Source organism: Eleutherodactylus coqui, chromosome 2, assembly GCF_035609145.1.
Source record: "Eleutherodactylus coqui strain aEleCoq1 chromosome 2, aEleCoq1.hap1, whole genome shotgun sequence".
NCBI classification, from domain to species: Eukaryota; Metazoa; Chordata; class Amphibia; order Anura; family Eleutherodactylidae; genus Eleutherodactylus; species Eleutherodactylus coqui.
The window spans coordinates 339,463,615-339,487,466 of record NC_089838.1 but is presented as its reverse complement, the minus strand read 5'-3'; the positions used below and the strand labels follow the sequence as shown (position 1 = coordinate 339,487,466).

The window sequence follows — 23,852 nt, the reverse complement described above, 5'->3', positions numbered from 1 at the left end:
TTTTAAACAGAGTGACCAAAAAAGTGCAATTCTAGTATTGTGTTTTTTTTTTTTTCTAACGATGTTCAACATGTATGATAAATAATTGGTGTTGAGCGAACGTACTCTGCCGAGCTTGATGCTCGTTTGAGTATTAGCGTACTCGATGGTGCTCATTACTTGAACGAGCTGTGTTCGACCCCACCCCAGTTTTTGGCCCCTCCCCACTGTGATGCACGGCGCACATCAATGGCAGGAGAGGGAGGGGAGAGAGGAGAGAGGAGAGAGAACCAAGATAAAAAAAAAGCTCAGGACCCGACGTCCCACATACAAAAATGCTCGAGTCTCCCATTATAGTCTATGGGGATCATTTCTCGAGTAGAGCTCTCTAATTTTACGAAAAGCTCGACTCGAATAATGCGGACCCGAGCATTTGGGTGCTCGCTCATCTCTATAAATAATGCATTATTTTGATACACTGGACTTTTACAGAAGCAGCAATACAGAGATTTTGTTTGTTTGTTTTTTTATTATAAGTATTACGAAAGGTTTTTTTTACTTTTATGGCTTTTTGTTAAATAATTAATGAAACTTTTTCATTAATTTTTTTAATCACCTCAGGGGACTTGAACTTGCGATCTTGTTATTGCTCTTGCAGTACAATGTAATATCACAAGCTTACATTATATGCCAGGAATACGCAAAAGTTCTACTAGCAGCAGTTCAGATAATCCCACTTCAGGGTCAGGCTAGTAAGATGCAAAGCCAGGCCGGAGTCCAAACCAGACAGATTCCACGTGATAATCCAATAAGAAAAATAGACGGCAGCATGCCTGGATGTGAAAAGCACAAAGACTTTTATTGCCCCATTACATAGAAAGCGACATTTTGGCCGTAGTGGCCTCCCTTAATCTTTTCCTTATAAGATTACATTATACGGTGATCTGATAGGCAGTCTGTCAAGCCATGCCATAGGCACAGCTTCGTAGCCAACTACTGTTCTTTAGAGTGTTAGTTTTGTACTGCTCACATCTTCGACCTTTTATATATAATGTCCAATGAAAACCTGCAAGATCAAGCAGATGACAAGAATTAAGCCAATGTCTACAGCATCCTGAGGTAAAACCTCATTGATATTATACTATCAACACTATATCACATGCTTATAAACTGCTTTCTGCACAGCTTTCTTAATGTCTTTATTTCGCAGACTGTATATAATGGGGTTAACCAGAGGAGTAATGACAGTATATAACAGTGATAGGACTTTTCTCATGGTGACGGTTTGGCCTTTTGTTGGTAAAACATAAACACTAAATATAGTCCAGTAGAATATGGAGACCACAATGAGGTGGGAGCTGCAGGTGGAGAAGGCTTTATGTCTACCAGTGATGGATGGGATCCTTAAGACTGCTAAGACAATGTAAGTATAAGACACTACAATGATTGTGGTTGGAATGAGGATGATTGGAATGCCTAGTAAAAAAAGTTCTCAATGAACAATGGAGGTGTCAGAACAGGCAAGTTCTAGTAAGGGAACCATGTCACAGAATAAATGGTCAATGGTATTTGGTCCACAAAAAATGAGCTTTGTTGTTGATATCATATCAATCAAAAGTATGGAGAATCCAAATAACCAACACATAGCGGCTAGTATCACACAACGGGAACTTGTCATGATAGAAGTGTAATGGAGGGGATTACAGATGGCCACATATCGGTCATATGACATCACTGTGAGGAGGAAACATTCAGATGTTTCTGCAGCACTGAAAAAGCATAACTGAATAATACAACCAATAAAAGTAATGGTCCCCCCATTATTAAGTAGAATGTGGAGCAAGTTGGGGACAATATCTGCTGTTAATAAGATGTCACTGATGGAGAGTTGTGATATGAAGAAGTACATTGGAGTGTGGAGGTTCCTGCTGGTAGACATCAGGGTGATGATCAGGAGGTTCCCACATATTGTCACACAGCAAACCACCAGGAAAATACAGAATAGGAAATGTCTCATAGGTTGGCTGCCTTGAAATCCTAAGAGGAAAAACTCTGTGACTGTAGTCAGATTGGTCTCCTGTATGTGGGATAGATAGCAGTTTTGCTATATTAAACAAAAAACAGCAAATGTATTTTTCTTTTTATAATTAGCCTTTAATTTGGTCTAAATTCATGTTCTCTGCATAAATATTCTACTGTATTTTACAAAATGTACCTTAAAGGGGTTTTCAAGACAAAATACTATTCATGACCTATCCTCAGGTGTTTGGGCGCCCATTGTTAGCACCACAAAACAGGAGTTAGAGAAGTAGACGCTGCTTCTACCAATGGGCTGTGGCCAGTGCTTAAAATTTCACTTACAGCTCCAATTGATTTTAAAGAGACCTCAAACTGCAATTACAAGCGCTGGCCACTACACAGGGGTCGGAGCAGCAACTTCACCTCTGCCCCATGTTCATTTGCGACGCTGACAGCTGACACCTGATCAGATGATTTGACAGGGTCCCAAGTAGTGGACCCCAGCTAATCAACTGCTGAAGACCTATGAAGAGGATAGGTCATCAAATTTAATTCTAAGGAAATCCTCTTCAATACACTTTATCCAAAAAGTGCAGAAAAGCACAAAGCAGTCGGGCTCACCTGATCATAATGAGAAGCTTACTTGGTTGGACCTTCAAGAATCCTAAAATATAACTTTTATTTTTATTTCTTAAAAAGGTGAAGAAGGACAAACAAATACGTATATTAATAAAAGAAAAGGATTATAAAGAATAATCCAGTTCGAGCCACTCAAGCATTAAGATAGCGACTGATTTGATTGAGCTCCAGAAATGGCGCTCATCCAACAGTTTCAATCAGTCTAGAACGTAACAGATATATCAGTTATTTACAGAGATTCAAGCACAGGTGTCAGCCCAATGACGGGGTGACTACTACAAGAGAACCTGAGCGATAAATTCATCCCTACGCGTTTCCCCCATTAAAGGGTTCCTCAGGTGCAAGAGAACTGAGATTATGCCAGTCGTGCTGAACCGGAACATGGCTTGGAGAGTTACGTTTCTGGAAAATTAAACCAGATAGTGGCTAAGAAAATTGCATATCTAAATGCAAGGATAGTAACAGTCCAAAAGACATAGGTCTAGATCAACTGGACAATAAAGGTGTATATATATGTCAATTGATAGATCCTTAGACAGACCACAATTTCATTTAGCTATAAGCTAAGGAGAGTAGAGGATGAGAGATCAGTCCCCCTCTCGTTAGTCAGGACTAGTATGATAAAGTATCAAGTCCTTGTCTCAGTCATGCCGTTATATTGTGCTACAAGTGATCCAGACTAAACCCTCCACTAAGATATCTGGAGTAGGTGTAATGCTAGCTGGTCACTAAATTGAAGCTCCGCCACAACTAGATACAACCCTACCAGGGCTGACATGCCGCCGTTTCTTTGATTTATTTTGTTTTCATTTTGTATCTAGCTTGCGCCGGTAGCTATTTAGCTTTACTAGAAATAATCACTATCTAGGTGGGGTTGTAATAGAAAGTGATAAAAAAGTATTTTCCCTAAAATGGTAACAATAGAAACAATAACTTGTTCTGCCAAAAACAAGCCATCAAACCATCCAATTTAAAGAAAAATAAAAAAGTTATGAGAGGTAAATTGTGATGACAAAAGTTTTTTTTTTAATACACAATTTTTTTAAAGTAGTACAACCTTAAAAAAAACTATAAAAAATGTATTACCAAATCATGTTGAGTGATAAAATAATGTCAACATGTAATTCTTACAACACTGTAAAATCCAAATCTCCCCCAAAATAAAATCACACAAGTGTATATTTTTTCATTTAATTTTTTTTTTTTTTAAACCAAGTTTTATTAAGGTTTTACAATAATTAAGACATTCAGATTTCCATAGACCAATCACAGAGATAATTGTTAGCAAAAGAAAACAGCAGAGGTACCGGATTGCAATGAGAAGAGTCTGTGTCTGCCGATCCACGGTCTCTAGCATATGAATATGCTGTAACAGTAACATTAATGATAACTTATAATTACTATAATATAATATATAACTTTTTCTCATCACTGCGGACGGGGAGCCCATTACCTAAGGGGGGTTAGTGTCTTTTCCCGTATGGCATAAGTACGCCGATGTAGCGCACGTTTCCCGTGAGAGAAAAGATAAACAAGTTTAACCTCTGAACAATTCTTATGGGTGGGGGGGTTGGGAAGGAGGCGGGATGGGAAGGATAAGGTGAAAGGGGGGTAGGGGAGGATAGAGTGATCTGATGATATCTTAGTGTGATCTAGGGGGTTGCCCCCCTCAGGAACTGGTTAACTTTTTGCTTCTCTATAGAGGTACTCACAGTCAGGACTCGATCTGCCGCTCTGATGGATGCTAGGTGCCGTGAAGCCGCGAAGCCACTCGCTACTCCCTCCTGAGTGCGCCAGACACCAGTCCTCAACTCCAGGAAGTCCACACTCCAGTCATGGGCCGGTATATAGTGGGGTTCGAGCCCCCTGGGTTCTCAAGGGGAATCGTTCATGTGTTATATGTCCCCGCAGATTTTTCATCTCTGGGTCTCTATCTAATGTGTATTAGTGCACATGGGGTCATTGTTCTGGTTTATTTGTCTCCAAGGGTGCCATGTCTTGATAAAACCCTCGTGTGAGTCCGTGTTCCAGCTATGTAACTCCTCCATGTTATAGATTGCCTCGACTTTGGTTTTCCAAAGTGCCAAAGTGGGTGGTGCTTTCTGTAGCCAGAGGGAGGGTATCAGTGCCTTGGCTGCATCTAAGAGGAAGGCCAATAATTTGTTTCTAAGGGGGTGGAAGTTTGCTGAGGGTCTCCAAAGGAAGAAAGTCTCTGGTGTGATTCGGAAGTTAGGTTTAAGTAAGCATAAGACCTCCTCTACTTCTTTCCAAAATGTGGTGAGTGCATTACACTCCCACCAGATGTGATTGTAAGAGCCTGTTGCTGCACCGCATCTCCAGCATTTGTCCTGTTCCGCTAGTTTATGTGTATATAGCCATTGTGGAGTCTTATACCATCTAGCTAAGACTTTATAGTGGCTTTCCTGGAGCAAAATACAGGGAGACAGGCCGAATGAGGTCTGTAGGATTAGTTTTATATCTGATGTAGTGAGGGTTATTTTGAGTTCTTTTTCCCACGATGTTAAGAACGCAGGTTTGTAGGGGGCTGTGGGGGTGATGAGCCTGTTGCGAATACTGGATATGGAGCTATTGTTTGGGTGGCTTTTAAAAGTCTTCTCAAAAGGGGTCTCCGGTCTCGTTGATTTAAAGGTTCTCTGGAATTCACCAAATGTTTGTGTTATTTGAGCTTTTTGTAAGAAGGATAAAGGGAGTTGCGGAGCCAACGTTTCCAGAATATCCGCTGATTTTCTGTGTAATTGTGTTTGTAGGTTGCCTAAATTAAATGGTGCAAATCTCTTCCATAGGTTTCTAGAGACGCTATCCGATGGCCGGTTTAGGTACCTATTGAGGGTGCTCAATGGAGCTATAGGGGAGGGATCTGGAGCCAAGCAGTGTCTGTACTTGTCCCAGGCCTCGCATGGGCCCCTTAGGAGCGGATTGAAATTTTTGGATCTATATTTATTTTTGGTTGGGAACCAGAGTTCTTCCAGGAAGGAGTCTCCCACACCTCCTTTAGCCAGTGTACGTAGGATATCGTCACCCACGGGGGACACTAGGTCTAGCCAGTACCTAAGTTGAACTGCCAGGAAAAAAATCGTGGACGCACGGTAACCCGATTCCCCCCTCGTTCTTCCTTTTGATCATAAGGCTGAAAGCCAGACGAGGTCTCTTTTGTCTCCATGTATATCCTGAGAAGGCAGAGGGTATAGCTTTGAAGAACGTCTGGGGTAAATGAATGGGCACCATTCTGAGTTTGTATAAGATTTGAGGGAGGACATAGGACTTTAATATATTTTTCCTGCCTTGCCATGAGGCGCACGGGATGTCATATTTCTGTAGTAGGAGTTTAACCTTCGTCAATAGGGGAGCGAAGTTAGCGTTGTACAGGTCGTTGGTGTTCTTAGTGATCTTAATTCCTAAGTAGTCTATGGATGTATCGGACCATTCGAAGGGTGAGCTGGACTTAAGCTGGGCCTATCGATCTGGGCGGATCGATACATTGAAGATAGTGGATTTAGTGAAATTTATCTTAAAGTTAGAGATAGAGCCAAAGGGATTTAGTAGGGTGATCAGGTTGAAAATTCCTGTTTCCGGTTCAGAAATTATGAACATAATGTCATCCGCCAAGGCTGCGGCGCTCTGGCTAACTGAGTCCCCCTCCTGGCCCCTAATAGTAGGAGATAGCCTAACCCTTCTCAGTAATGGTTCTAGAGTGAGAATGAAGAGAGACGGCGAGAGCGGACAGCCCTGGCGGATGCCATTTCTGATGTGAAATGGGGGGGAAAGTAGATTATTTATCTTTAGTCTTGCGTATGGTTCCTTGTATAGGGAGAGGATTGCAGAGATAAAGGTGGGTGGGAAGTTGAAATGACTCAGTACTCTTTCCATATAAGTCCAGCTCACCCTATCGAATGCCTTTTCGGCGTCAGTGCTGACCTTCATTTAATTTTTTAAATATTTTTTGCCCCTCAAGGAGATTGGAAGTTACCATTATTGGATCTCTAGCATACTACACTGCTCTACTTAAGGATTTGAAAGCCTTTATCAGGCCTCTGCCAGTCATGAGAATCCATCAGCAGCACGTAATCGCATTGTGGGATGTTGATGTATGACAGAATGCCCCGTTCACCAGTGACATGCATAAATGGAAAAGATAAATGGTTGGAAACTGAAGTCTCCTTGTTACTTGCCATTAGAGCAGAAGCCCATAAGTTAGTAGGCAACTGAGCCCTGGCTCTTTATGGGACACCCATGCTGGCCCTTAAATTGGCCACCTTGTTTTTATGGAAGTTTTATTCTAAAGCCCCGTAGCCTTAAGTAACTTCTATAAAATTAGACATGGTTGTCCAATAAAGGATTGTTAATAATGATAACAACAATAAATCAACAATCAATTGCTGTGGTGAAAAAAAAAATAAAAAGCCCATACTGTATTGGCCATCCCCTGTGTCAATAAGGACCTCATCGGTTGTTGGAGTCCCTGGGCAATTTCTTGACAAGTGACCTACAGGACTCAGAATCTATGGCTGAGCAGGGCCTAGTTTTTCAGGGTTACTGCAGAGGGAGAGCTATAAGAGGCAGCATGTGTGATTGGGGGGGGGGGGCGAGGGACAACTATAAAAAGGGCATCATGTGTGTCAAGGGGGTAGAGAGAGACCTATAAGGAGCATTGTGTGTGACAGGGAGCAGAAAGAGAACTATAAGGAGCATTATGTGTAACAGGGAGGCAAAAGTATAAGGGGCATCATGTATGATAGGGGACAGAGGGAGTACTAGAAGGAGCAGCATGTGTGACAGGGGCATAGAGTGAACTACAAGTAATGTGACAGAGGGGGAAAGGGAGGAATATAAGGTGCATCTTGTGTGATGGGTGGACATAAGCAGCAATCTGTGAGACAAGGCACATGGTGAACTAGGAAAAGTGCATCTTGTGTGACGAGGAAGAAAGGATAGAAGCACAAAAGACATTCTGTGTGACAAGGAAGGTGTACAGAACCATGAAAGGGCTTCCTGTTTGACGACGGAGCAGGGAAGAGAATGAAGAGCTGTGTATGAGGAGGAAAATTACAAGGGGCCTTTTGTGTGATGGGATAAGGCAAACCCATAGTGGATTTCAACAGTCTGTGTAAAACATAGTAACATAGTATGTAAGGCTGGAAAAATGTATACAACCAACCATTTCATCCTATTACCAACAAAATTGATCCAGAGGAAGGCAAAAAAAATCAATTAGGTAGAAGCCAGTTTTCACCATTTCAATGGGTTCGTTCTCATGCGCATGTTTCTCGCGTGCAATTCCTGCACAAGATAAAACATAGGACCTGCCCTATCTTTCTGCGTGCTACACAGAAAGCTGTTGTGGAAGCTTATGGCAGGTGAAAAAAATCAAGGGGAAGGGTGTCACCCAGAGTACAACCCTTTTTAATGCACTAAGATGCTCCATTGCAGCGAGCATATTTGCACATGTGTTCACCTGTTGAAGCCCTAAGTAAGCCCCATAAACTGGACTCCTGTTCACACTCCTGCTGGTAGGCTGCAGCAGAGATTAAGTCCATAGTCTTTTACTCACACTCCTCAGATTTGTCCGCAGTCCCTTTTTGATTTGGAAGTTACAGGAGCTGCAAAGCAGGTCATATTGTGGTATGCAAAGCTCCCAGACCTCATCATTGGAGCAGCGCAGTCGAAATTGGAGCAGCGCAGCAGCCGATACCGGCGCCGAAGCAGGTGTGGGGGCAGTAAGGTGAGACCGGAGCAGAGCAGAGCAGTAGCCGGCGCCAAGAGGCCACCAGGAGTCCAGCTCCAGCAGCAGCGGAGGGGACTAGAACGGAGCAGCAGAGCAGCTGAGACAGGAGGGCAGAGTGAGTGGCCGCCGGGAGAGCGGGTGACGTCACCAGGGGGAGTGGAGGAGCCGCAGGAGCCGATAAGTATCTTCTGTGTGTGTTTGTGAGCTAAGTGTGTGTCTTCTGTGTATCTGGTGTGCCCTAGTTGTGTCTTCTGTGTGTGTGTGTGTGTGTATCTGGGGGTCTAAGTGTTTGTGAGGGGGAAAAAAAAAAAAAATTTGACCGGTTGCGCATAAGTGTCAGCGGGTAAGCGGTTGCGCGAGATCGGCAGCGTGTGAGTGGTTGTACAGAGGCAGCAGCGTGTGAGCGGTTGCAGCAGCATGTGAGCGGTTGAGCGGAGACAGCAGCGTGTGAGCGGTTGAGCGGTTGCAGCAGCGTGTGAGCGGTTGAGCGGTTGCAGCAGCGTGTGAGCGGTTGAGCGGTTGCAGCAGCGGGTGAGCGGTTGAGCGGTTGCAGCAGCGGGTGAGCGGTTGAGCGGTTGCAGCAGCGGGTGAGCGGTTGAGCGGTTGCAGCAGCGGGTAAGCGGTTGCAGCAGCGGGTAAGCGGTTGCAGCAGCGGGTGAGCAGTTGCAGCAGCGGGTGAGCAGTTGCAGCAGCGGGTGAGCGGTTGCAGCAGCGGGTGAGCAGTTGCAGCAGCGGGTGAGCAGTTGCAGCAGCGGGTGAGCAGTTGCAGCAGCGGGTGAGCGGTTGCAGCAGCGGGTGAGCGGTTGAGCGGTTGCAGCAGTGGGTGAGCGGTTGAGCGGTTGCAGCAGCGTGTGAGTGGTTGCAGCAGCATGTGAGCGGTTGAGCGGAGGCGGCAGAGTGTGAGCGGAGTGTGAACAAGTCTATCTTCACTACTTCCACAAGTAAATTGTAGATCCCCATTAGGATGAGCTCCATGTCTGGCAATGTCATCCAGTGTGCTACTTGTGCAATGTATGCGGTCCTTGATCAGCCGATCGAGGGTGCATACTATTGTGCAAGATGCGTGCACGTCACACATTTAAAAGCCCAAATTCTGGATCTAAATGAGCAACTGGCCACACTGAGAGCCATTGACAACATGGAAAGGAGTTTGCTGCTCACTGAGCAGACACTCGCTGGGGTAGAGGTTGGGGCGGATGGTAGTACGGAAGAGCAGGGGGAGCAGGCAGTCAGCTGGGTGACAGATAGAAAAGAGGCATAGAGGGAATAGATCCAGGGAGGCTGGTCCTGAACTGGCACAACCCAACATGTCTGCAACGTTGGCAGATGAGGGCAATGCCATTACAGAGCCAGCACCGCTGCAGCACGACATGCCCTCTGAACGCCAGGGGGATGACTGCTCCAGTGAGACGGGGACGGGGAGAGCAGGGCAGGCTAGACAGGTTCTAGTGGTGGGGGACTCAATTATTAGGGGGACAGAGAGGGCAATCTGCCATAAAGACCGGGATCGTCGAACGGTGTGTTGTCTTCCCGGCGCTCGAGTTCGACACATCGCGGATTGGATTGACAGATTACTGGGAGGGGCTGGTGAGGATCCAGCGGTCATGGTACATGTTGGCACCAATGAACAAGTTAGAGGTCGATGGAGGGCCCTCAAAAATGATTTCAGGGACCTAGGGTCCAAGCTCAGGGCAAGTTCCTCCAGGGTAGTTTTCTCGGAAATACTACCTGTACTTAAAGCCACGCTAGAAAGGCAGCAGGATCTTAGGGAGGTAAACAAGTGGCTCCGGAGTTGGTGTAAGAAGGAGGGGTTCGGGTTCCTGGAGAACTGGGCTGACTTTGCTGTTGGCTACAGGCTCTACCATAGGGACGGGCTGCATCTTAATGGGGAGGGTGCAGCTGTGCTGGGGGATAAGATGGCTAGAAGGCTGGAGGAGTGTTTAAACTAGGGACTGGGGGGGAGGGGAAAATGAGAAATAATGGGGTAGCCAGTGTAACTAGTGATCCGGGTCCAAGCAAAGGGAATGGGGGTCGAGCAGGGGGTGAGGTTAGTACAGTTAGAACTGATAGATCAGCCATAAGTATGAATAGCAACAAAACAAATTTAAAAAACAAAAAAATGATATAAATTGTATGACCACGAATGCAAGAAGTCTGATTGGTAAAGTAGGTGAGCTTGAAGCGAGAATGACTGATGAAAATTATGACATAGTCGGAATAACGGAAACATGGCTTGATGATAAGTGCGATTGGGCGGTGAATTTGCAGGGGTACAATCTCTTCAGAAGGGACCGAAGGAACCAGAAAGGGGGAGGGGTATGTCTGTACGTCAAATCGAGCTTGAAGCCGAGGCTACGGGAGGATATAGGGGTAGGAGACGAACAGGTGGAATCTCTGTGGGTAGAAATACAGGGAGGAAAAAGTAACAAAATCCTGATAGGGGTCTTCTATAGACCACCAAAAGCAACAGAAGAAACGGAAAACTTACTACTAAGGCAGATAGAAGAGGTGTCAAAGCGCAACAAAGTAATTATCATGGGGGACTTTAATTATCCAGATATAACGTGGGAGAAGGAAACCTGCAAATCTCACAGGGGTGATAGGTTCTTGAGAGTAATTAAAGACAATTACCTGAACCAACTTGTGCAGGAACCAACAAGAGGGAGGGCCATTCTGGACCTAGTACTAACCAACAAACCGGAATGTATTAAGGGAGTACAGGTTGAGGGGCACTTGGGGAGCAGTGACCACAATATAATCAACTTGCAGCTGTCAATCAATAGGAAGCCTTATCAGGGAGTGACAAAGAAACCAAACTTTAGTAAAGCAAAATTTGATGAGCTTAGAACTACTATCGGTAACATTAATTGGGACAATATCCTCAAAAATAACAGTACAGAGGATAAATAGGAAACACATGAGATGCAGGGGAATAAAATGAACCCCTCACAAAATATCTCATACCTAACGCAGGAGGAGGTGCGGAAGCAACTAAAGAAGACTAAAATTGATAAATCGCCGGGCCCAGATGGATTACACCCAAGGATACTAAGGGAACTAAGGGACGAGATAGCTAGGCCGCTATACCCAATATTTCTAGACACTGTCAAGACCGGTGTAGTACCATTGGATTGGCGCATTGCCAACGTGGTTCCAATTTACAAAAAGGGGAGCAAAAGTGAGCCTGGTAACTACAGGCCAGTAAGTCTCACTTCAGTAACGGGAAAAGTTTTCGAGGGGATTCTGAGAGACGCCATCGATGAGTACCTCAGGGAGAATAAGGGAATAACTCCTCACCAGCATGAATTCATGAAGGGTCGCTCATGTCAGACAAATCTGATCAGTTTCTACGATGAAGTAAGCTCTAAGCTGGACCAGGGAGAATCTATTGATCTCGTATATATGGACTTCTCTAAAGCCTTTGACACTGTGCCACATAATAGGCTAATAGACAAAATGAGGCAGCTCAGACTGGGCGAAAACGTGTGTAAGTGGGTAAAAAATTGGCTCAATGATAGAAAGCAGAGGGTGGTAATAAATGGTTCGTACTCTGATTGGACCACAGTCGCTAGCGGGGTGCCACAGGGTTCAGTATTAGGCCCCACTCTGTTCAACATATTTATCAATGACCTGATAGAGGGGCTGCACAGCAAAATATCAATATTTGCAGATGACACAAAATTATACAATATAATTAATGCAACGGAGGACAATGTGCGGCTACAAACGGACCTAGATAAGCTGGGGGCTTGGGCAGGAAAATGGCAAATGAAGTTCAATGTTGAAAAATGTAAGACTATGCACATGGGCAGAAGAAACGGATGCCACCAATATTCAATTAATGGAGTACCGCTAGGAAAAAGTGATGTGGAAAAGGACCTGGGGGTACTAGTGCATAATAGACTAAACTGGAGTAACCAATGCCAGTCAGCTGCTGCAAAGGCAAATAAAGTCTTGGGTTGCATTAAAAGAGGTATAGGGGCGAAGAATGAGAACATTATCCTTGCATTATATAAGGCACTTGTCAGGCCTCACATGGAATACTGCGTACAATTCTGGTCACCGGTGCTCAGGAAAGATTTCACAGTGCTTGAGGGGATTCAAAGAAGGGCAACTAAACTAATACATGGAATGACGGGACTGGAATACCCTGAGAGGCTGTCAAAATTGAGATTATTTACTCTAGAAAAAAGACGGCTAAGGGGTGATCAAATAACGATGTATAAATACATGAGGGGAGAATACAAGGATCTCTCCCAAGATCTGTTTACACCCAGGACTGCGACGGTAACAAGAGGACATCCGCTACGATTAGAGGAAAGTAGGTTTCATCACCAAGATAGAAGGGGATTCTTTACTGTAAGAGCAGTCAGACTGTGGAACTTTCTGCCTGAGGATGTGGTGATGGCAAAATCCATAGAGGAGTTTAAAAGGGGACTTGATGTCTTTCTGGAGAAGAAGGACATTATAGGATATAAATCTTAGGTTAATTGTCAATCCGGGTATACAGGCAGGTAGGAACTATTAGGTGTTGATCCAGGGAACAGTCTGATTGCCATTAGGGAGTCGGGAAGGAATTTTTTCCCCAAAAGTGCTAATTGGCTTCTGCCCTTGGGGTTTTTTGCCTTCCTCTGGATCAACACAGGAGGATTAGATGGACATTGTCTTCATTCAGCCTTACATACTATGTTACTATGTTACTATCTATCTCACAGGAAATGACCAGTGCTTGGCTAACAGGCAAGAGCGGTTACAAATTTTGCAGACTATGTGATCCTTATTAGAGATGAGCGAGCACCAAAATGCTCGGGTGCTCGTTACTCGAGACGAACGTTTCGCGATGCTCGAGGGTTCGTTTCGAGTAACGAACCCCATTGAAGTCAATGGGCGACCCGAGCATTTTTGTATATCGCCGATGCTCGCTAAGGTTTTCATTTGTGAAAATCGGGGCAATTCAAGAAAGTAATGGGAACGACACAGCAACGGATAGGGCAGGTGAGGGGCTACATGTTGGGCTGCATCTCAAGTTCCCAGGTCCCACTATGAAGCCACAATAGCGGCAAGAGTGCCCCCCCCCAACAACTTTTACTTCTGAAAAGCCCTCATTAGCAATGGATACCTTAGCTAAGCACCACACTACCTCCAACAAAGCACAATCACTGCCTGCATGACACTCCGCTGCCACTTCTCCTGGGTTACATGCTGCCCAACACCCCCTGCACGACCCAGTGTCCACAGCGCACACCAAATTGTCCCTGCGCAGCCTTCAGCTGCCCTCATGCCACGCCACACTCATGTCTATTTATAAGTGCGTCTGCCAGAGGAACCGCAGGCACACACTGCAGAGGGTTGGCACGGCTAGGCAGCGACCCTCTTTAAAAGGGGCGATAGTCCACAATGCTGTACAGAAGCAATGAGAAATCCAATCCTGTGCCACCTCCATCTGGAGCTGCACACGTGGGCATAGCAATGGGGAACCTATGTGCCACACACTATTCATTCTGTCAAGGTGTCTGCATGCCCCAGTCAGACCGCGGTTTTTTATAAATAGTCACAGGCAGGTACAACTCCGCAATGGGAATTCCGTGTGCACCCACAGCATGGGTGGCTCCCTGGAACCCACCCGCTGTACATAAATGTATCCCATTGCAGTGCCCTGGACAGCAGAGCTAACGTCAGATGAAATGCAGGTGGGCTTCGGCCCACACTGCATGCCCCAGTCAGACTGGGGTTCTTTAGAAGTGGAAACAGATGCATTTACAACTCCCTGTGGACCCACAGCATGGGTGGCTCCCTGAAACCCACCGGCGGTACATAAAAATATACCATTGCATTGCCCATCACAGCTGAGGTAGTAATGTCATGTTTAATGCAGGTGGGCTTCGGCCCACACTGCATGCCCAGTCAGACTGTGGTTCTTTAGAAGTGGACACAGATGCATTTACAACTCCCTGTGGACCCACAGCATGGGTGGGTGCCAGGAAGCCACCGGCGGTACATAACAATATCCCATTGCATTGCCCATCACAGCTGAGGTAGTAATGTCATGTTTAATGCAGGTGGGCTTCGGCACACACTGCATGCCCCAGTCAGACTGGGGTTCTTTAGAAGTGGAAACAGATGAATTTACAACTCCCTGTGGACCCACAGCATGGGTGGCTCCCTGGAACCCACCGGCGGTACATAAAAATATCCCATTGCATTGCCCATCACAGCTGAGGTAGTAATGTCATGTTTAATGCAGGTGGGCTTCGGCCCACACTGCATGCCCAGTCAGACTGTGGTTCTTTAGAAGTGGACACAGATGCATTTACAACTCCCTGTAGACCCACAGCATGGGTGGGTGCCAGGAAGCCACCGGCGGTACATAACAATATCCCATTGCATTGCCCATCACAGCTGAGGTAGTAATGTCATGTTTAATGCAAGTGGGCTTCGGCCCACACTGCATGCCCCAGTCAGACTGGGGTTCTTTAGAAGTGGAAACAGATGCATTTACAACTCCCTGTGGACCCACAGCATGGGTGGCTCCCTGGAACCCACCGGCGGTACATAAAAATATCCCATTGCATTGCCCATCACAGCTGAGGTAGTAATGTCATGTTTAATGCAGGTGGGCTTCGGCCCACACTGCATGCCCAGTCAGACTGTGGTTCTTTAGAAGTGGACACAGATGCATTTACAACTCCCTGTGGACCCACAGCATGGGTGGGTGCCAGGAAGCCACCGGCGGTACATAACAATATCCCATTGCATTGCCCATCACAGCTGAGGTAGTAATGTCATGTTTAATGCAGGTGGGCTTCGGCCCACACTGCATGCCCCAGTCAGACTGGGGTTCTTTAGAAGTGGAAACAGATGCATTTACAACTCCCTGTAGACCCACAGCATGGGTGGCTCCCTGGAACCCACCGGCGGTACATAAAAATATCCCATTGCATTGCCCATCACAGCTGAGGTAGTAATGTCATGTTTAATGCAGGTGGGCTTCGGCCCACACTGCATGCCCAGTCAGACTGTGGTTCTTTAGAAGTGGACACAGATGCATTTACAACTCCCTGTAGACCCACAGCATGGGTGGGTGCCAGGAAGCCACCGGCGGTACATAACAATATCCCATTGCATTGATGTAACGTCAGCTGTAATGCAGGTGGGCTAAAAATTAATTTGATTACACTGTAGGCGAGGGCCCACAAAAATTGCTGTATCAACAGTACTAATGTACATCAGAAAAATTGCCCATGGCCAACCAAGAGGGCAGGTGAAACCCATTAATCGCTTTGGTTAATGTGGCTTAATTGGTAACTAGGCCAGGAGGCAGCCCAGTTAAAATAAAAATTGGTTGAGGTGAAAGTTTCAACGCTTTAATGAGCATTGAAACGTATAAAAATTGTTTAGAAAAATTATATGACTGAGCCTTGTGGGCCTAAGAAAAATTGCCCGTTCGGCGTGATTACGTGAGGTTTCAGGAGGAGGAGCAGGAGGAGGAGGAGGAATATTATACACAGATTGATGAAGCGAAAAGGTCCCCGTTTTTGATGGGGATACAAAACGATGCTTCCATCCGCGGGTGCAGCCTACGTATTGCTTAGGTATCGCTGCTGTCCGCTGGTGGAGAAGAGAAGTCTGGGGAAATCCAGGCTTTGTTCATCTTGATGAGTGTTAGCCTGTCGGCACTGACGGTTGACAGGCGGGTACGCTTATCTGTGATGATTCCCCCAGCCGCACTAAACACCCTCTCTGACAAGACGCTAGCCGCAGGACAAGCAAGCACCTCCAGGGCATACAGCGCGAGTTCAGGCCACGTGTCCAGATTTGACACCCAGTAGTTGTAGGGGGCAGAGGCGTCACGGAGGACGGTCGTGCGATCGGCTACGTACTCCCTCACCATCCTTTTACACTACTCCCGCCGACTCAGCCGTGACTGGGGAGCGGTGACACAGTCTTGCTGGGGAGCCATAAAGCAGTCAAGGGCCTTAAAGAGTGTTGCCCTGCCTGTGCTGTACATGCTGCCTGATCTCCGCGCCTCCCCTGCTACTTGGCCCTCGGAATTGCGCCTTCGGCCACTAGCGCTGTCGTATGGGAATTTTACCATCAGTTTTGTCCGCCAGGATCCTGTGGTATAGCAACACTCTCGAAGCCCTTTCCTCTCCGGGTATGAGAGTGTAAAGGTTCTCCTTATACCGTGGGTCGAGCAGTGTGTACACCCAGTAATCCGTAGTGGCCAGAATGCGTGTAACACGAGGGTCACGAGAAAGGCATCCTAACATGAAGTCAGCCATGTGTGCCAGGGTACCTGTACGCAACACATGGCTGTCCTCACTAGGAAGATCACTTTCAGGATCCTCCTCCTCCTCCTCCTCAGGCCATACACGCTGAAAGGATGACAGGCCAGCAGCATGTGTACCCTCACCAGTGGGCCAAGCTGTGTCTTCCCCCTCCTCCTCATCTTCCTCCTCCTCCTCCTCCTCCTCACCGCGCTGAGATATAGACAGGAGGGTGCTCTGACTATCCAGCGACATACTGTCTTCCCCCGGCTCTGTTTCCGAGTGCAAAGCATCTGCCTTTATGCTTTGCAGGGAACTTCTCAAGAGGCATAGCAGAGGAATGGTGATGCTAATGATTGCAGCATCGCCGCTCACCACCTGGGTAGACTCCTCAAACTTTCCAAGGACCTGGCAGATGTCTGCCAACCAGGCCCACTCTTCTGAAAATAATTGAGGAGGCTGACTCCCACTGCGCTGCCCATGTTGGAGTTGGTATTCCACTATAGCTCTACGCTGCTCATAGAGTCTGGCCAACATGTGAAGCGTAGAGTTCCACCATGTGGGCACGTCGCACAGCAGTCGGTGCACTGGCAGATTAAACCGATGTTGCAGGGTGTGCAGGGTGGCAGTGTCCATGTGGGACTTGCGGAAATGTGCGCTGACCCGGCGCACCTTTCCGAGCAGGTCTGACAAGCGTGGGTAGCTTTTCAGAAAGCGCTGAACCACCAAATTAAAGACGTGGGCCAGGCATGGCACATGCGTGAGGCTGCCGAGCTGCAGAGCCGCCACCAGGTTACGGCCGTTGTCACACACGACCATGCCCGGTTGGAGGCTCAGCGGCGCAAGCCAGCGGTCGGTCTGCTCTGTTAGACCCTGCAGCAGTTCGTGGGCCGTGTGCCTCTTATCTCCTAAGCTGAGTAGTTTCAGCACGGCCTGCTGACGCTTGCCCATCGCTGTGCTGCCACGGCGCGCGACACCGACTGCTGGCGACGTGCTGCTGCTGACACATCTTGATTGCGAGACAGAGGTTGCGTTGGAGGAGGAGGAGGAGGGTGGTTTAGTGGAGGAAGCATACACCGCCGCAGATACCACCACCGAGCTGTGGCCCACAATTCTGGGGGTGGGTAGGACGTGAGCGGTCCCAGGCTCTGACTCTGTCCCAGCCTCCACTAAATTCACGCAATGTGCCGTCAGGGAGATATAGTGGCCCTGCCCGCCTGTGCTTGTCCACGTGTCCGTTGTTAAGTGGACCTTGGCAGTAACCGCGTTGGTGAGGGCGCGTACAATGTTGCGGGAGACGTGGTCGTGCAGGGCTGGGACGGCACATCGGGAAAAGTAGTGTCGACTGGGAACTGAGTAGCGCGGGGCCGCCGCCGCCATCATACTTTTGAAGGACTCCGTTTCCACAACCCTATACGGCAGCATCTCCAGGCTGATAAATTTGGCTACGTGCACGTTTAACGCTTGAGCGTGCGGGTGCGTGGCGGCGTACTTGCGCTTGCGGTCAAACACTTGCGCTAGCGACGGCTGGACGGTGCGCTGAGAGACATTGGTGGATGGGGCCGAGGACAGCGGAGGTGAGGGTGTGGATGCAGGCCAGGAGACGGTAGTGCCTGTGTCCTCAGAGCGGGGTTGGATCTCAGTGGCAGGTTGGGGCACAGGGGGAGAGGCAGCGGTGAAAACCGGAGGCGGTGAACGGCCTTCGTCCCACCTTGTGGGGTGCTTGGCCATCATATGTCTACGCATGCTGGTGGTGGTGAGGCTGGTGGTGGTGGCTCCCCGGCTGATCTTGGCGCGACAAAGGTTGCACACCACTGTTCATCGGTCGTCTGCACTCTCAGTGAAAAACTGCCAGACCTTTGAGCACCTCGGCCTCTGCAGGGTGGCATTGCGCGAGGGGGCACTTTGGGAAACAGTTGGTGGATAATTCGGTCTGGCCCTGCCTCTACCCCTGGCCACCGCACTGCCTCTTGCAACCTGCCCTGCTGCTGCCCTTGCCTCCCCCTCTGAAGACCTGTCCTCAGTAGGCGTAGCAAACCAGGTGGGGTCAGTCACCTCATTGTCCTGCTGCTCTTCCTCAGAATCCTCGGTGCGCTCCTCCCTCGGACTTAATGCCCTTACTACTACCTCACTGATAGACAACTGTGTCTCATCGTCATAGGCCTCCTCACCCACTGAAAGGTCTTGAGACAGTTGCCGGAAGTCCCCAGCCTCATCCCCCGGACCCCGGGAACTTTGCAATGGTTGGGCATCAGTCACGATAAACTCCTCTGGTGGGAGAGGAACCACTGCTGCCCAATCTGAGCAGGGGCCCGAGAACAGTTCCTGGGAGTCTGCCCGCTCCTCAGAATGTCTCATTTTCATGGAGTGAGGAAGCTGGGAGGAAGGAGCAGCAGCCAGAGGATTCAGAGTTGCAGCAGTGGACGGCGCAGAACTCTGGGTGGACGATAGGTTGCTGGAAGCACTTTCTGCCATCCACGACAGGACCTGCTCACACTGCTCATTTTCTAATAAAGGTCTACCGCGTGGACCCATTAAATGTGCTATGAATGTGGGGACGCCAGAAACGTGCCTCTCTCCTAATCCCGCAGCAGTCGGCTGCGATACACCTGGATCAGGAGCTCGGCCTGTGCCCACACCCGGACTAGGGCCTCCGCGTCCTCGGCCGCGCCCACGTCCTCTAGGCCCTACCCCTACCCCTCAGCATGCTGTATTACCAGGAATGCAGAAACACAACGCTGTAATTAAATGTGCCGCTTATTGGCCTGTGGTTGGAGGCTGAGTTCGCTTACGGAACGCCAGGAAATAATTTGGCGCAAGCCTGCTGTAACACTTAGCTGGCTGCGTATTTATTTAGAGAACTACTACCCCCAGCAGACACGGACCCAGAACACTGAGCACAGTGACAGGCAGGCCAAATAAATTTTTTTCCAATATTTTTTTGAAAAGGACCACACTGCGTATATTCAATCAATAATATATGTCTTCTGTCCCTGCCTACACAATTCTGTCCCTGGAGTGTGTCACGGAACTGCAGTGTTGCACTGTTATTAACTGCAACAGAGCGGTGATTTCAGAGCCAGGAAATAATTTGGCGCAAGCCTGCTGTAACACTTAGCTGGCTGCGTATGATTTTGGAGAACTACTACCCCCAGCACACACGGACCCAGAACACTGAACACAGTGACAGGCAGGCCAAATAGATTTTTTTCCAATATTTTTTTGAAAAGGCCCACTGCGTATATTCAATCTATAATATATGTCCTCTGGCCCTGCCTCCACATTTCTGTCCCTGGACTATTACTGCAGGGCGCAATGCTCTGCATGGCCGATATACCAAAAAAAAAAAAATGTGCAACACTGCTAAAAGCAGCCTCCACACTACTGCACACGGTTAGATGTGGCCCTAAGTAGGACCGTTGGGGTTCTTGAAGCCTACACTAACTCCTAACACTCTCCCTATAGCAGCTCCGGCACCAACAGCACTGTCCCTCAGCTATGTCACAACGCATCTGAGGCGAGCCGCGGGAGGGGCCGATTTTTATACTCGGGTGACACCTGATCTCGCCAGCCACTCACTGCAGGGGGGTGGTATAGGGCTTGAACGTCGCAGGGGGAAGTTGTAATGCCTTCCCTGTCTTTCAATTGGCCAGAAAAGCGCGCTAACTTCTCAGAGATGAAAGTGAAAGTAACCCGAACATCGCGTGGTGCTCGCCTCTAGTAACGAGCATCTCGAACACGCTAATACTCGAACGAGTATCAAGCTCGGACGAGTACGTTCGCTCATCTCTAATCCTTATGTGTAACAATCTGCAATGTTGCATTCAGGCATTGAAAATCATCATAAAGACAAGGATAAAGTAGAAGTAGGAAAGGGCAAGTGATGCCTCAGAGTCATAGTAGGGAAAGTGGCCACTGTATGTGCTGAGATAGCACTATTTTCAGTAAGATATTCTTTGCCACAATCTTAGTGGCCCAAAATACTTGTTGGTGGATTAGTTAGGAGTCTCATGCCTCACTGCCACTAGAGATGAGCGAGCACCAAAACGCTCGGGTACTCGTTGCTCAAGTCAAACTTTTCATAATGCTCGAGAGCTCGTTTCGCGTAACGAACCCCATTGAAGTCAATGGGCGACTCAAGCATTTTTTTATGGGACCGATGCTCTGCACAGGTCATGACTTAAACACCAGAAAACATCCGAAAGTCATGGAAACACCACAGAAACAGATAGGGAAGGGCAGGGGCAGCATGCATTGCTGCATCTGAGGCTCCCAGGACCCACTATTAAGCCAAAATGGGGGCAAGAGCCTGGCGGTCACCCCCCTAACAATTTACTTCAGACAAACCCTCATTAGCAAGGCACACGCAATGGCACATATTAGCTAATCACCACACTACCTGCAACCAAGGACCATAGCTGCCTGCAGGTGACACTGCTGCCTCTTCTCCTGGGTTACATGCTGTCCACCCCCCCCCCCCCCCCGCACGACCCTGCGTCCACAAAAGTTTTCCTGCGCAACATTCTGCTACCCTCATGCCACATGTTCGCTTCATAGACACACCACCCTCATGTCTATTTATAAATGCATACTGGATGAAGTAGAACTGGAGGCACACACTGCAGAGTGTTGGCAGGGCCAGGCAGCGACGCTCTTTGAAAGTGTGGGCGATAGCCCACAATGCTGTTGAGAATAGATGATAAATTGACGTACGATCATCATACCAATCCCGTTCCACCACCATCACAAAATTTTCAGGAGCTGCAAACGTGGACATAAAGGGGACTCAGGTGCCAGCACTTCTACACATCTCCACAATGCAGCAATACTCTCTGTGGGAAGCACGTGAGTGGGCCCAGGATCAGGCTCAGTCCCAGCCTCCACCTTGTGCGACCCAAGGTGCCGCGAGTTACATAGCAATGGGAAATCCATGTGCCCCCACACAATTCATTCTGTGTAGGTGTCAGATAGCTCAACACTGCAATGGGAAGTCTTTGAGTTCCTTGGGCTCGCCTATGCTGTCGATGCACAAAGATGGTATTACACAGGAAGAAAAGAGAGCTCCCAAACATGGCAGAGTTTCACCCGGCCAAGGACCTCGGCCCACATTTCTACCCTAGGCAGTCAGTGTATTTGTGCCAGACAGGTAAACCAACGCTATGGGAAGTCTTTCTGCACCCACAGCATAGGCAGACCCCAGTAACATTTCTGTAGCAAGAGAATAGGCGCACCCCAGTAACATTTCTTTAGCAAAAGTATAGGTGAACCCCTAAAACCATTTAGCAGAAAAGGTATAGACAGACCCCTGTAACATTTCTATAGCAGGAGTATAGGCGGACCTCAGTAACATTCCCGTAGCAAAAGTATAGGTGAACCCCTAAACCATTCAGTAGAAACTGCATAGGCAGACCCCAGTAACATTTCTATAGCAAGAGTATAGGCGGACCCCAGTAACATTTCTTTAGCAAAAGTATAGGCAGACCCCTGTAACATTTCTGTAGCAAGAATATAGGTGGACCCCAGTGACATTTCTGTAGCAAAAGTAAAGGCGAACCCCTCAACACCCCCCCCGCCCCGTACCACCCTGTGTCCACAGTACACACAAAAGTTTCCTTGAGCAGCATTCAGCTGCCCTCATGCCACACGCTCGCTTCATAGGCACACCACCCTCATGTCTATTTATAAGTGCGTACTGGATGAGGAGGAACAGGAGGCACACACTGCAAAGGGTTAGCAGGGCCAGGCAGTGACCCTCTTTGAAAGTCTGGGTGATAGCCCACAATGCTGTTGAGAAAGGATGATAAATTGACGTACGTTCATCATACCAATCCCGTTCCACCTCCATCACAAAATTGTCAGGAGCTGCAAACGTGGGCATAAAGGGGACTCAGGTGCCCGCACTTTTACACATCTCCACAAAGGTGCCGCAAGTTACATAGCAATGGGAAATCCATGTATCCCACACAATTTATTCTGTGTAGGTGTCAGATAGCTCAACATCACAATGGTAAGTCTTTGAGTTCCTTGGGCTCGCCTATGGCAGAATTTCACCTCACCAAGGACCTCGGCCCACATTTCTACCCTAGTCTGTCAGTGTATTTGTGCCAGACAGATAAAACACCACTACGGGAAGTCTCTGTGCACCCACAGCATAGACGAGCCCATGGACCTTAAAGATGTTATTACACATAAAGAAATCAGAGCACGCAAACATGACAGAGTTTCACCCCGCCAAGGACCTCGGGCCACATTTCTACCCTAGTCAGTGTATTTGTGCCAGACAGTTAAATACAGCAGTGGAAAGTCTTTATGCACCCACAGCATAGGCAGACCGCAGTAACATTTTTGTAGCAAGAGAATAGGCGGACCCCAATAACATTTCTGTAGCAAAAGTATAGGCGAACCCTGTAACATTTCTGTTGCAAAAGTATAAGCAGATCCCTGTAATATTTCTGTAGAAAAGTATAGAAGACCCCAGTAACATTTTTGTAGCAGAAGTATAGGTGAACCCCTCAAACAATTCAGCAGAAACTGCATAGGCAGACCCCAGTAACATTTCTGTAACAAAAATATAGGCAAACCGCAGTGACATTTCTGTAGCAAGAGTATAGGCGAACCCCTGTAACATTTCTGTAGCAAGAGTGTAGGCGAACCCCTGAAAGATTGGTGTACCAAGAGTAAAGGCGGACCCCAGTAACATTTCTGTACCAAAAGTATCGGCAGACCCCTGTAACATTTCTGTAGCAAAAGTACAGGGAGACCCTGATAACATTTTTTATAGCAAGAGTATAGGTGGACCCTAGTAACATTTCTGTAGCAAAAGTATAAGCAGACCCCTGAAACATTTCTGTAGCAAAAATATAGGCGAACCCCTCAAACAATTCAGTAGAAACTGCATAGGCAGACCCCAGTAACATTTCTGTAGCAAAAGTATAGGTAGACCCCAGTAACATTTTTGTAGCAAAGGTATAGGCGGACCGCAGTAATATTTTTCTGTAGCAGAAGTATAGGTGGACCCCAGTAAAATTTTTGTAGCAAGAGTATAGGCGGACCCCAGTAACATTTCTGTAGCAAAAGTATAGGCGAACCCCTCAAACCATTCAGTAGAAACTGCATAGGGGGACTCCAGTAACATTTCTGTAGCAAAAGTACGGGCAGACCCCAGTAACATTTCTGTAGCAAGAGTGTAGGCGAACCCCTGAAAC

The 23,852-nt window shown here is 47.7% G+C and overlaps 1 pseudogene; it reads right to left on the bottom strand.

The window, feature by feature from the left end:
* Positions 1–1,129: 1,129 nt before the first annotated feature.
* The window catches only part of LOC136610445 (olfactory receptor 10A7-like), a 34,169-nt pseudogene continuing 11,446 nt past the window's right edge, over positions 1,130–23,852 (bottom strand).